At 34.2% G+C, this 12,888-nt stretch overlaps 1 long non-coding RNA gene across 1 annotated transcript; it reads left to right on the top strand.

The window, feature by feature from the left end:
• The first annotated feature begins 11,043 nt into the window (after positions 1-11,043).
• LOC145008494 (uncharacterized) lies at positions 11,044-12,154 on the top strand. The gene is made up of 3 exons (XR_013663496.1): positions 11,044-11,409; positions 11,513-11,566; positions 12,000-12,154. It is a non-coding gene; the product is annotated as an uncharacterized LOC145008494 (long non-coding RNA).
• Positions 12,155-12,888: the final 734 nt, after the last annotated feature.

Below are 12,888 nucleotides of genomic sequence, written 5' to 3'. Positions count from 1 at the left end.
AAAGAAGTTACTAAGTCGGTTGTCGAAGACATTTCTACTCCAGCTAAAGAAACCATGCCTTCAAAGTCTGGGGTACTTAAAAGATTGAAGAAAATGATACATAAGCCTCGTCATTCCCCAGAAAGGCCAAGTGTTAAAGAAGCGAAACCAAAGAGGATTTGCAAACCACAACTTAATCGTAATGGAGATGTTATTCATGAAATTCCTACTCCGGTGTCTCCTACATCTAAGAAGTGACGAGCTGAGGATATGGTGAAACGAATGTCTAAAAAGAAGAGAAAGGTGGTTCAAGATTCTATTGATGAAGTGGTACTTGAGACAGATTTCGAAGACAGTGGTAAATCTCAGTCTCCGATTCATCATAACATAGATATGGGCTTTCATTAACCTTCGAGGGTCTCACCAGTTAAGTCGAATTAGGGCTAACAATTCTCAACACGACCCACGACACGACCCGCAAAATGACACAAAATAAATGGGTTTGGGTTGAGTTTTTCAACCCGCCACCCCGCTGACCCACCAACCCGCCAACCTGTTTATTAAACAGGTCATATATGAGTTTCTCAAAAAATAAATGGGTTGACTCGCCAACCCATTTATATTTTCAATAAAAAATATATTTTTTATTTTTAAATGATTTATGTGTCAAGTATCAATATTTAATAAGTATTATATAATAAGTATTATCTATATTTGTATTAATGTTTAGTTTGAACATGTTTATATGAATGTTTTTAATTTTCATTTGGATGTTTAAGACTTAAGTAGTTCAGTGTCTAAAATTCGGATATGTTTGCATCAACCATCAAGAAATTATTCATATTTAATTGTCAATTTTATTTATGGAATCTGACCCACGAACCCAAATCTGACCCACGAACTCGCTAACCTATGAACCCATATAAATAAATGGGTTGGTTGGTCATATATGGGTTTATGTTCCAAACCCGCCAACCCGTGACCTGTAGATTTAAATGAGTCGTTTTCAGGTTGACATATTTTGACCCGCCAACCCGAACACGACACGATTGCCAGGTCTAAGTCGAATTTCGAGGAAATCGGTAGTCTTGGTGGCAATGTGGAAACATCTTTTGTGGACACAACCATCAATCAAGGTGATCATTCAAAACAATCCACTCCTGAGCAGACTATAGTCACACCACCCGAAGTTTCGAATATTGAATAAGTTTCTGAGGAGGTTCGAACTTCAAGCATCCCTGCGAACATATCTCATATGGACACAAATGTCAACAAGGGTGATGGGGTGTTCAATAACGAAGCCCAAGATACTTCTACTATTATCATTTCATCTTCTTTCGAAACATCTACTATTAATGCCACAACTTCTCTACCACCATTTTAATCATCCATTTTTACTACATTACCACAATCCACGGATGGCCCCAAATCCATTCACGAGGATGATACCACAGAAGATGGTGAATTTATGGGATCTTTTGCTGAAATCCAATTTGATCCAGAAGAGGAGAACATCCCAAATCATATGTGAATGTTTGGTAAACAATTCAAAATACTCAATAGGAAGATCAACTCCTTATTGAAGCTTCAGGCTGATGTTGGGGGTAGAAATATTGCTTATGTTATTGAAGTTGATGTTATGATCAAAGCCCAGGAGCTTTGTTTAAAGGGTACACTGGATTGGATGGATAAAAGCTAGGGGTGACCAAAACCGAACCCAAAAACTGAAAAACCGATAAAAACCGACAAAACTGAAACTGAAGGATAAACCGACGGTTTGGGTTTAGAATTTTCGAAAACCAAAATTTTCGGTTTGGGTTTGTTTTTGGGTTTCGTAAAACCGATAGAAACCGAACCGAACCAAATTTCATATATTATATGTATTCTATGAGTTATATATGTATATATACGTAGTCATTGGGTTATAAACACACATAGATACGTTGCTCTAATGGTTAACATGTTGGGCAATTGTAGGAATCGGCGCAGGTTCAAAACTTGCTAGCATCTCTTTTCTCCATTTATTTTGCTAATGAGTTAACCACATCCCACATCGCCCCATTACCGAAACTCAGCCATTATTCTCTTCTATATAACTTTGACAACCTATTTCTTTCTATTATCCCCAACGTTGATTGAGTCCCACATCGCTTGGGATATCTAAATATCACATATCCTCACCATCATATAGTTAGTGAGTTGAGGTAAGATTAAGAAATAAATTTTAGATTTGGTTTGAATTAAAAAACCGAAACCGAACCGTGAAACCGAAGTTAAAACCGAAAACCGATAAACTGAACCCATTGGTTTGGTTTTCGGTTTGGTTTCAAATTTTCAGAAACCGATCATCATCGGTTTGGGTTCAGTTTTAGGTCAAAACCGACCCATGCACAGACCTAATAGAAGCAATGAATTGCGGGTGAAGTCTCAATATGATTCTTTCTTAAATGCATTAAAGTAATTGAAAGCTGTAACGCCCGTAGATCCGGGCTAGTCAATTTAGAGACGATAAGCATCAAAAATGACTTTTTTGATGGAATATTATTTAGAAGTATTAATCTTAACCAAGTTTTAGTATATGTCACAAGGTTTCCGTGCATATAAAGAACGCCAAAATCTGAGTTATAACGAAGAAGTTATGACCTGTCGAAGTTTCGCGATAGAACCGACACGACCTAGCGTGACCCAGCACGACGTAAATAGTGAATTTAAGGTAGATAGATATCTAGCCTTAGTGATCTAAACGAGAGTCGAAGATTTCTTCGATAGTAGTCCAACGATAAAAAGACAGACGAAAACAGAGTTCAGATGAAGGAGTTATGAATTTCAAACGGAGTTTTCCTGTCCCGTCCTACTATAGATAATATATAAGTAATATACTTATAATATATTAAAAATAAAGTCAAAATTAGCCAATGGAGTCTAAACGATAGTTGTAGAGCATAATCTCACCTTCGCGGCGATATAAAGAACGTCGAAAATGGAGTTCGTATGCGAAAGTTATGAATTTCTGAAGTTCGGGGCGCGAAACCCCAAAACTGTCAGAGACCACGACGTGGCAAGCAGTGCCACGACGTGGCAAGTGTCCTGACACCTCCGGGAGGCCCCCAGATGCAACTTGGGATGACGCATGCAGTGACGATCAAGCCCACGACGTGGCAAGGGCAAAATTTGCCCTATAAATAGATTTGAAGGGCCAGCCGACTATGGTTGCTCCATCCCTTCTCTCCCACTCCCGATACACCCTCTAAGCCCTATTTTAACCCCCCGAAGCCCCGATATCAACCCCGAGACCAGAAGCAAGTCCCGAAGCCCGAAGATCCCGAGAAGAAAAGAGTTTCCGAGCCGAAGCTCTGCCCGCGAGAAACTAGGTGTGTGAAGTGATCCCGGTTTCACTGAAGAATACTACTTCTACAAGTCGTAGTGCTGTCCGATCATCTTTTGATCAAGTGAGTGTATACTACCTTTCATAAACATGATAATAATACAAGTATGGTTTGAGTGTATTAAGTTTATTGTTGTTTATATATGTGAGTGTGTAGTTACTTTCTTCTAACGCATAATTATGAAGTATTTTATACGAAATACGTGTTATGTGTATATATATTGTGGTTTATATGTGTGAGTGTGCGGTTACTCTCTTCTAAACACATAAATATAAAGCATTAGCTATGAAATACGTGCTATGTGTTATATATTAATTGTCTATATGGTATGGGCTTGGAATTGATGTTTTTATATGAGTGTTAAATGATTTAAACTATATATGTAATTTATATCTACAAATATGTTGGGTAGAACATGGGTAGATGAAATAGTTGATGTGTGTTGAACGAATGTGATAAGAGAAAGGTGAGGATATAATGGTGATGATAATTAGGTGATGAGAAACAAGTGATGATGATTAGGTGATGAGAAATATGTGATGATAGAAAGGTGATGATAATTAGGTAATGATAAATAGGTGATGTGAGATGAGAGGAGATACCATAACCTTGACCGGCAATGTGGAAATTTGGCGATGTAGTCATCTACCAGAGTATAGATGGCAACCACGGACTATTCTAGATGACCCCGTGGAAACACCAGCAGGCTCATAACCTGTAGGTGATGAATTACGAGTCCAGGCGATGTTGTGGCTACGTATTCATGCGATGATACTCTAACCCTTACTATGAATTACGAGTCCAGGCGATGTTGTGGCTATGTATTCATGCGATGATAGTCTAACCCTTATTATGACTTACTAGTCCAGGCGATGTTGTGACTACGTATTCATGCGATGATCCTTAGGAAAAAGTCCTTAGGAACAATCATACAAGGAAATGTGATGTAAGGAGATGAGAGGTAAATATGATGTAGGAGATGACCCTTAGGATAATTCCTTAGGGAAGGTACTTAAGAAATAAATGGAGATAACGGGGATGGGTAATTAGGTTGATTGTTTGATGATTGAATATAATAATTATATTATTGTGGGTTGAAAACCCTATATGCTCACCAGGCTCCCAAGCCTGACCCACTCAGTTTTCTTTTCATTACAGGTAATGGCATAAGGGTATAAGTTGGTGGACTTGACGAGAGATTTTGGATTATAGATCAGTAGTTGAATAACTATTGTAAGGTCTATTTTATATTGTTTATGCTTTTGGTCTGTATCGAACATGACATCCCAAGGTTTTATTATTTAATGAAAATACATTCTCTTTGAGAAATGTTTTGATGAATTTTATCATATTTTATTTTGGGAACAAATTCCGCAACTCTTTTAATCAAAAGATTACTCTGATTTTATAAAACAAAGCATAAACAAATCGGTCTTTTCTGGCCGTGAAATTGGGGATGTCACAAAAGCGGTTGCGAAGGAACAACTTGTGTTGTTTGTTTAGGATGTCAAAAAGGCTCATGAGGATGTGAACCTGAAAATTGAGGAACTTCGTTCTGAAATGGCTAAGGAGGTTGCAACTCTTCATCATGATTATTCTTCTTTTTACACCACAGTGGATATCATTGTTGATGCTGTCACCAATTTGGTTAAGTGGTATAACTCCTTTATTCCAAATTTTGATACGAAGGGTGAGTTTGATGCTAAGGAAGTTGCAGTATTGAAAGCAATCTTGAATACTCTTACTGTGTTAGTTTCGAAAGTTGGATCTTCTTCATTTGAGTTACTTACTCCTAAGTTTTTAACTCAGAAATTTCGGTTATTGGAATCTGTTATTCACACAGAGTTAGCTCCACACGAAACTGGTAAACTTTATGCCAACGGCTGCCCACCTGTTCGCACAGGGTGGAAGGGGGGGGGGGAGGATGGTGTAGGCATGGGATCGAAAGCTAGTATGGGAGTGAGTGGATCAGGGAAAGGCGATGATGATGTGAAAGTGGTTGGAAAGGTCAAGTCTACACAAATTTCACACTTCATTGCCAGATATTCCGTCTACAACTGCTTCAACAACAACAACAACAACAAGACCATTGACGAAAGGTGCTGTGATTGGTTCTGGTGTTGGAGGATCAAGCTCATCGAAGCCACCTCCATCAAAAGAAAAGATGAAAAGGAAAGGTAAGGGTATCTCTACAAAACCAATTGTCGAAGAGAAAAAGGTGTCCTTGGGAAAAGAAATAGATAGGCAAAGGCAAATTCAAAGCATTCTTCGTCAAAGGGAAAGCGACCCTCCTGGTCTTGAAAAAAGTGATCCTCCAAAGCATTATTGCCACAAAAATATTGAAGCCTGGTTATAAGTGAAGAGATGCACGATTTCGAAAAAGTTCCCAATAAGAGTTATGCTACAGAGAACACTGATTTTAATGAGCTGGACTTTCCAATCGACAAAATGATGTTCATGGCTGCACAATATCAAATCTTTGATAAGTTCGAAGGCAAAGAAGAATATAAACGAATGAAGATTCAATTCCAAAGACGTTTTCTTTGAGGTAGTGTTGTAGAATTTTCGATATCATGTTGTCTGAGAAAACAATGTAGCATTCGACTTCTCGGTAGCTGACTTCCCTTTGATGAATCTTCAGGACCTGATTTGTGTTGCAAGAATTTTGAAAGGAGTTCACGTCTCAAAGCTTCAAATGACAAGCAAATAAGATTCTTAAATGGATTTTCTCATATCAAGTTGTTTATAGACAATTACTACGGTTGTCTTGCATTAACTGATGTCAAATTAGCCTTGGTAATGGGAAAACAGATCACAATGCCCCAATCTATGTTGAACAATGAAGCTACTATTTCTAATTAATATATTATTTCCATAATATATTAACAAACCATTCATTTCAATTTATTGATCAAATAACAAATCATTCTCTATCTCCAAAATAATTATGTCCAATTGCTAGGTTTGAGGGCAACCTGAAAGGATTGTGCTACCATCAATTCAAATTTATACAAATTATAGTTATGAGATTAGACACCTAATCCAACAAGTAGTACGTTGAGCATACTAGCTGATCAAGACACGTATTGAAGAGCGTACGCTTGGCATACCATTTGGTACGTTGGGCATACATGATCAGATGCCAAACCCTAATTTGAGGGTTTTGATCCCTATTTAAGCTCCTTAACTCCCATAAACCCTTTCCATTCTTAGCCTCCACCCCTACAACATCATCCCTTGAAACCCTAACTCTAGTTTGAGACTTGTGAGCAAAATTAGGTGTTTTTAAGTGCTTTAGAGTGTCCTTGGTGCATCTTGGAGAAGGAGTTCACTGGAGAAGTGTAGGTTGCATTAGATCTTATATATCTAGACCTTGTTCACCTTGATCTTTCTTATAGAGGTATTAAGATTGAATCTTGATGATGTATTTGTTAGATCTAGCTAGTTTTGGGTGTTATGAGCTTTTGGTCACTTTAAGTGCATAAAGTTTAGATCTTGATAGTTGGTGACCTTCTTATGGATAAAGTTGGAAATTTTATCCATCTAAACTTCAAATTGATTCAGATATGAAGGTTGGAGACTTGGACTTAATCGATTAAGTTGAAAAAGATGCACTTTTGGTCCCTTTAATACTAAATGACTAGATCTTGTTGGTTAGGACCATTCTAATGAATAAAGTTGGAAACTTTATCCATTATGAAGCTATTAAGAACCATAAAAATGTGATCTTGGTCCTCCTATCCCTTTCATGAAAGATTTATGATGTCTTAATGAATTAATAAGTTATAGTTTTTGGCTTTTGAACCTTTCTAGCCATGGAATGTCATAAAGGTGGAAACTTTATGACTTAAGTCGATGCTTAGAGTCTAGATCTGAGTTATGGACAAATGGCATTAAGGGATAAAGTGCTTAATGGAAATGTTGGATCCAGCTCGCGTACATTGGGTGTAAGTTGAGTATGTTGGGCGTAAGTTAAGTACGCATGACATACTCAACTATCCTTGGACTTTAACTTTTTTTTGACTTTCGCTGACTTTTTGACAAAGTTTGACTTTGGGTTAAACTTGAGGATTTTGGACTATTGATTAAGAATCTATCTGGTTTTAGTGATAGTGGATTCGCGGGAGCCAACAGTGTAGAAGGGAGCGTATCACAGTGTTTCAAGGTTCTTCGATTATGGTTTATCGGTGCTCGTAGCAAAAGCAAAGGCAAGACTGTACACACTCATCAGCAACATTCAGGATTTCTCGTTTCTTATATTACTCTGATTTTCAATAAATGTATTTCAGAATAAACAATTTTCTTAATAATGGATTTATGATTGGGAAGTTTTACCTTAATAAAATGAAATTTTTTGGTTATGAAGTTGGGACATTACAGATTAAACCAACTCTAGAAACATTATAGGGCTACAATGTCATTTTCTGATTAAATTATGTAAATAGAAGTAAATAACCAAAAGCCAGATTAAAATATTAAGCAACTTATTGAGCTTTTTAGAGATTTAGTTAGGGAAAGATAATTTATTTGTTAGAAAAAGTGTCAAAGGTCATAAATTATAGGTAATATTTTATAATAATAACAGGGTCTTTTTGGTTTGCCATTATGACCCAATTGAACAAAAAGAAATAAGAGAAAATAAGTTTGTTAATTTATTATAGTTTAATAATTAAATTAGAAATTATTTTTAATTAATTAAATGGTTGAATATTAATTAGTTAAATGTTAACCAACTGGAATGGGGAAATTTGAAAATCACTCCATCCCACATGGGATGGGAGATGAAACACAAAATTCACTCCATCCAACATGGGATAGGGGATGAAACTTTGGCTTGATTTTTCGCTGTCCAACATGGGATAGAGGATGAAAATTCACTCCATCCATGTTCTAAATAGGGTGCCTGGGATTTTCATTCTCCTTGAACTTTGGCTTGATTTTTCGCTGTCCTTCTTCTTCTTCTTTCTTAGTAGATGGTTTCTTACCCTCGTAGGGTTTGTGAAATTGACCCTTATTCTAGTTTATTGTTTGGTATTCTCTTGGAGAGTTAGGTGTGAAACGAAAGGGGTTTCTACTACCTCTTCATCCAAAGCAAAGGTGGTTGTGATCAAATCTTAGTTGAGGAGTCTTCCAAAAGATTAAGAAGATTAAGAACACCAAGAGGTTTGTAATTCTATTATTATTTTTCATAAGTAGGTTGCTATAATAGAATAAACCTAGATCCTTTAGGATGTATGTACACATAGAATTTTATATTGCTTACGTTGCCACAACTAGTGTGTATAGAATGCTAGAAAACCTATCATTATTGTTTTTAACTTAATTAGAAATAGAAGCGTATTTTGGTTCTAACTAAAAGTTGAATATAAAGGTGTTTGTTTCTGTTTAATTAAGTTAGGATTCCTTTCTGATTGGTATACACTAGCATAAACTATATAATTTGCATATTGTAAAAAAAATTATTGTCATTGTTACAAATAAAATCTAGACTTATGTTTTTAATTTTCTTACCATGATTTTAGAGATTGAAATTTGATTTTTGGAAGCATAAGGAAGGTAAGCTTGAATTTTAATCAAATGAGGATACTTCCAAGTGATGTTGTGATTTTTATGGGCCTTTTTATGTCATCGCCCCTCTTCCTATTTTTTGTATATGTGTGATGTTCTCTCTGTTTTAAATCTCTTCGATTCTCAATTCGGGTTAGGTCGGGTCTGAAACCACCCATCCTTAAAGATCACACTTACTAGTAGATAGAACCGAAAATGAGGTATCTAATCCTGTTTTCAATTCTCTATTTTCCACTAAATTGGTTATTGGTTCTTCGATTCTCGATACAGTTAAGTTTGGGTTTAGACCGATATCATCCCTAGTTAGATTCAACGAATCGTCTTAATGACGACATATATAATTAATTGACAACTTTCTTTTATATTCAAAATTTTATTTAAATTTTAGTAAATATTATATATAAATTAAATATCTAACTATTATTTGCTTGATGTTACAAAATAACCATCTATAACTCTCAAATTGTTGTGTAAGTCACTCATCTCTTACTTATACTCAATAGGTTAATAAACTTTCATTTTTCTATGTTCTGTTACACCATTGGATTTCAACCTATGTTTTCTAACAAATAAAGATAAAATATCTATAAGTTTGACAAAAAAAAAAAAAAAAAAGAGGAGCGATGAGAATAAAAAAAATAGCGAGTATGAGAAACAATTCGTAAGAGCGGAGAGCAATCGACATACCATGATTATGGAACGAGCGGAGAGCAATCGACAGACCATGATTATGGAACGACACACGCTGGTCTAGACGAAAAGTGCCAATGTGAGTAGTGGCTCGATGACGGGGATATAAACTCAATGACACAATGGGACCGGAGAAGAAATGATTGTAATGGAGAAGAAAACAAATAGTTCATGATATGTTCACAATGAGGGTTTTGAGTTGAGTTTTGAAAGATTCATAATTTTTTGTTCTTTTGGATGATGGTTGAAATCTGGATAGTGATTGACTTTGTCGATATTTTAATATTTCAACATTTTTATTTTTCTTTAGTTATATATTGGTAGATATTTTAAAGATTATGAAAACGATAGACCTTTTAAACGTTATATTACTTAAGTTAATGATGTGTCTCCCTTTGAAATATTTAAATGTTTTCACCATTCCAAAATTATAAAACAATAGAATTTAGATGGGACATAATATATCTTGCGGAAAATATAGTATGTACAATAAGCATAATTTAATTTATGGTAGGATTACATTTAACTGTAACATAAAAGTGTACTCCTTAAGAAGATTCTTCTTTGGTTTTTTAAAAATAAATATGTCAAGATATTTTTAACTTAATTATCATCGTACAAATGAGATGACAAACGGATAATAAACCGTGCCACTAAAAATGAATATGTAAAAAATAGTAAATAAAATTTAAAAAATAATAATTATTTAAATACGTAAAATTTTTAACGGACAATAAACTGTGCCACTAAAAACGAATATGTAAAAAATAGTAAATAAAATTTAAAAAATAATAATTATTTAAATACGTAAAATTTTTAACGGACAATAAACTGTGCCACTAAAAACGAATATGTAAAAAATAGTAAATAAAATTTAAAAAATAATAATTATTTAAATACGTAAAAATTTTAAAACACATGCATAAAAACGAAGATATAAATCTTTGTAAAAAAGAATTTTCTAAAAAAAATACTAATTTTTAAAAACATATTAAAAAAATAAATATGTAAAAAATAATTTTTGTAGAATATAAAAAATAAATTTTATAAATTCAAAGAAATCTAAAAAAAAAAAAAAAACCTAAATTTTAGAAAATATATAAAAAGAAAGTTGTAACAAAAATAAGTTTAGAACAAATTTGTAATAAAATTAAAAAAGCTGGGTCAAAGTGTAGATTAAAAAACGTAAGGATCAGTTTTTAGTAAAAGATAAAAACCTGGTTTAGAAAAATAAAAAACAAAAGTTAAGTTAAGATAAATGGAAATGATATTTTGTTAGTATGGTAATTTAGGAATGTTTTATAAAAAGAACCGTTAGAAATCTGGAAGTCGAAAGGGTTGGGTCGGTGTATTCGCGCTTAAAATAACCTTCTTCACTCGTCCCTCTCGCTTCTCTCCAAACATCGCCGGAGACATACATGTTTCCTTGAAGAAGAGGGTCTTATTTGCACGCAGCATCTTCCTCCCTTTTTTCTTCTATCGACGCCACCGTTTCCTCTTTTTTTTTTTTCATTCTCAGGCGTTCGAACAATCCTCTGCGTTTCCCTCTTCCTTTGTTAGGTAATGTTCTTGATTTTTTATTTTTTGTGTATTCTATTGATTTCGTTTTTGTTTTTGTTAGGTATTTAAAATTAGGCTAATCCCCTCTTCACTGGATTCATCGGGCTATTGGGTTCTACCTTTATTCTTTGTAGTTGTAGTATGACGTCTGGTTCCGATGTCAGCTTGGTTCACCGTCGTCATCGATCAAGAAAAAGAGTCCAGGTCTTTCTCCTCTGATTTCTAGGTTGTGAGTTTAATTGTGTATTTTTCACCTCTGATTTCTGGGTTTCTTTTTTCTTTCTATTTCTCGTCCATTTATTTTTTGTTTTGCTGTTTTTTTGAACCAGGTCACGTAATAGAAAGCACCCATCAAGTGAATGAAGATGATTGGTCAAGCAACGGTAAAATTTAAGTAGTCTTGAAACCTAAAAAAGTATTGTTTAGTTGTAAACACTGTTAGGTGTTTGATGAAATGCCTTAATTAAGTTGAAGAGTTGTTTTGAGGGTGAAAATGTTATTAGATTAAATTATGTAGAGAGAAGCAAATAAGCACAAGCCAAATTTAAATATTAAACAACTTTTTGAGCGATCAGAGATTCAATTAGGGAAAGATAATTTATTCTTTGCGTTTTTAACTCATTCAGAAATAGAAGTGTGTTTTGGTTCTAACTAAAAGTTGCATATAAAATTGTGTGTTTCTATTTAATTAAGGTAGGTTTCACTTCCAATTAATATACACTAGGATGAACTTTAAAATTTTCATATTTGAAACAGATTTTGATTGTCATTGCTACAAAAATATTAGGACTCAAGTATGTAATTTTCTTACTGCAGGATTTTAGAGATTGAAGTTTGATTTTTGGGGGCATAAGGTCAAAATGCTTGAATGTTAATCAAATGAGGATACTTCCAAGAGGTGTTGTGATTTTTCTGACATTTCAGTTGCAAGGCTACCACAAAGATACGGTTTTAGTTCCATTGAATCTCAAATAAAGGTTTTGTGTGATTTCCATCTTTTATCCACTGCTTATAAAAGAAATTAGTCTGGAACTTTGTTTGTTTATTTCCAGAAATACCCCTCTGTTCCTAAAACTTGTGCATATATATATTATTTGCAGGAAATGATGGGATTATCATACTTCATGTTGAATCAATCAAAAAAAGATGTTGAATATTGCATGGAAAACACCTTCAACACTTATGTGGTATGTCTGGTATTTCTTTACAACAAATATTTGTCATTTCTGTTTATTTATTTAAAAGGTGTGCTTTTATTTAGCGTATTAGGACATCAATGCCTCATGGTGTGGCCTTTGGTGGATAAAGAGGGTGTTGGTGTTTGCTTTCATTTCTCTTATGAGGTAATAGTCAATTCCCTTTTGTGAATAAAAATATTATATTTGGGATTTTTCTAAAATAACTTCACTTTTTTGCAGGAACCTCTTCATTCAGCTGTGATGCTTGTTCCAATTATGTTAAGAAAATATGGATTTCATTTCATTCTTTCTGGTGATTTGTACAAGAAATGGGATCAGGTATTGCAATTTTTGTTACTGGATCATATCATCATACTTTAATAGAAGATAATTTTGTTTTCCAATTATTATCGAATATATGAATGATTTATCCATTTTTGTTAGAGTAATGGTGCAATGGATCCAGAGGTTCTAAAAGAATTTGTTTCAGTCCACAAAGAGGTTTTCACTCCTTAAATATCAACTTT

This window comes from Lactuca saligna, chromosome 8 (genome assembly GCF_052625555.1).
Source record: "Lactuca saligna cultivar CGN05327 chromosome 8, ASM5262555v1, whole genome shotgun sequence".
Taxonomy (NCBI): Eukaryota; Viridiplantae; Streptophyta; class Magnoliopsida; order Asterales; family Asteraceae; genus Lactuca; species Lactuca saligna.
The sequence above is the reverse complement of the archived record's forward strand: the minus strand, read 5'-3'. Positions and strand labels throughout refer to the sequence as shown.